Here is a 2,359-nt window from a genome sequence, read left to right on the forward strand (position 1 = left end):
AAATTTGTTACAAATTTAAATTTTAGATAAACTAAAAAATTGGTGTCAAAGCTAAAATAATAATTTTAAGAATATAACAACACATTTTAATAATGATAACAGTTTCAATCTTTATCAAATGTCAAAAATCTAATATATAACAATCTAATTAATGAACGAAATCAAACGTCTTTATTTAAAATTTGAGTCTCCACCATATGATAATTGATAAAAGGATAAAGTACTGTTTTGATCCTCAATATTTAGAGTGAATCCTATTTTAGTTTCTAACGTTTAAATCGTCCTATTTTTATTCCAAAACATTTAAAATAGTATCTATATGATCACACCATTAAATTTCTCAGTTGCACTCAGGGACGGATCCACTCTTTAGGTTGTGGGGGCAAGCGCCCCCACTATAATTTGGAATTTTATTGAGTAGTATATAATAATAATATTTATTTGTCCCCACTAAATTATTAAATTTGACCCCACAATAATTTTTTATTCAACTTTTGACACTTGATAGTCAATTTGAGAACTTCATATTAGATGTTCATTATAATGATCAAGTTTCAAATTTAAATAAGATTAATATTTTTTCTTAGAAATCGACTCGAAAGAATATTATCTATCCATTTATATTTTTTTCTTTTAAAATTAGCTTTAGTTTTTTTCATAATAACTACACTAATTAAATGAACTTTTTCAACTATGAATATCATCAAGAGTTAATTGTATGAAAGTTGAGTTTTAAATAATTGTTTAACGACATATACAAAAAAATATTTTAATTATATTGTCAAGGTTTTAAAATATGAAATATAAAAAATTAAATTTTAAATTATATGTTATTGTTTAAATTACTATTTTAGTATTTTAATTTGTAATTAGATATTTTGAAATCTAATCATATTTTACAATAACAAAATATAATTATAACAACAATTATGCTACGTATACATAAAATAATCACTTGTATAGAATAAATCTTAAAATACAAATTTTGAAATACAAAATACACACTAAAAATAAGTTAAATGATATATATATATATATATATATATATATACACAAATTTATAGTAGATAATTTGATAACTAATTTATTATGTAAACGTAATATTTTTATTATAAACTTATCATGTTATATATATTTCTCCCCCACTATCAAAATTTTCTGGATCTGTCATTGGTTGCACTTAATGAAAGTGATGATGTATAATTGTATACTGTTAATCGTGGCACTCAAAATGAAAGTAACCGTTAGAATGGGAAAAAAATTATAAATTAAAAAAGTAAAAAAAGGCAAAACCTTACAACGCCTGCTTCTGCTTCAACTGCCATGTATTTTCTTTCTTTAACTTTTCATAGTATGCATATCATTTACGTTCATCTTGGTCCATTGCATGAAAAAAATTTTCAATGACACATTAATTAAACATTCTCACTATTCATCAATACATACTATTTTAACAAACTCAATTCAAAGTCATCTTTCTTAAAAATCACAAATTAACTCCATCTATCAACTTCAAAATTTTATGTAATTAGTAATAAATAAACTTCGTTACAGTTAAAAAAAAAGTAAAAAATAAAACCCCAAAGCAAAAGCAAACTAACCTTGGTGCCATCCTCGGAATCAAAATCATACTTTTTGAGGGACTCAATGAACTAATCAACGGGAAAGGAAATGCCTTCCATGAGAGCAGTGCGATATCTCTTATATATAGGCTTGCTCGAATAGTTTTTTCAGCTTCACTCTCTCTTCTGATAAGGCCACAGAGCACACCACCGGAAGGAGCGTGCGGGTGCGGCGGTTGTGGGTGGTGGTTGATCTAGACGAAGACATCGACGGCAGTGGAAACCATTTCAGGGCGCTTAGCTGCTGAGCCAGAGACGCCATGATTTTCTTCTCTACTACACTCTTTGAGATTTTCTATTCTAACCTCAGATATGATTTTTTTAAAATTAATATTTATATATTTTTTTTAGCGGTTATCTTCATGGTGAGTGTCATAATTAACAAATACGTTATTATCTCCCTTAAGTGTAACTGAAGAATTTATCGATAGAATTACATTGATGTCATTTTACATATTTTGGGATAAAAAAAAAACGATTTAAACATTAAAGACAAATAAAATTCACCTTAAACGTTAGAGATCAAAATAGTATTTTACCCTATTTTAACAACTTAGAACTATCTACTCGATTCTTTGATAAATTTTATCCGTAATATATATATATATTGCTTGGTATCCTAAAGTTAATAATGAGGTAACGTGATAAACTGGTAATTGATCTTTCTATATATCATCAAGCACTTTCGATCAAATATCAATACAATATGACTTAGTATAGGTTTATTTCATATAGAT

Source organism: Arachis ipaensis, chromosome B06 (genome assembly GCF_000816755.2).
Source record: "Arachis ipaensis cultivar K30076 chromosome B06, Araip1.1, whole genome shotgun sequence".
NCBI lineage: Eukaryota > Viridiplantae > Streptophyta > Magnoliopsida > Fabales > Fabaceae > Arachis > Arachis ipaensis.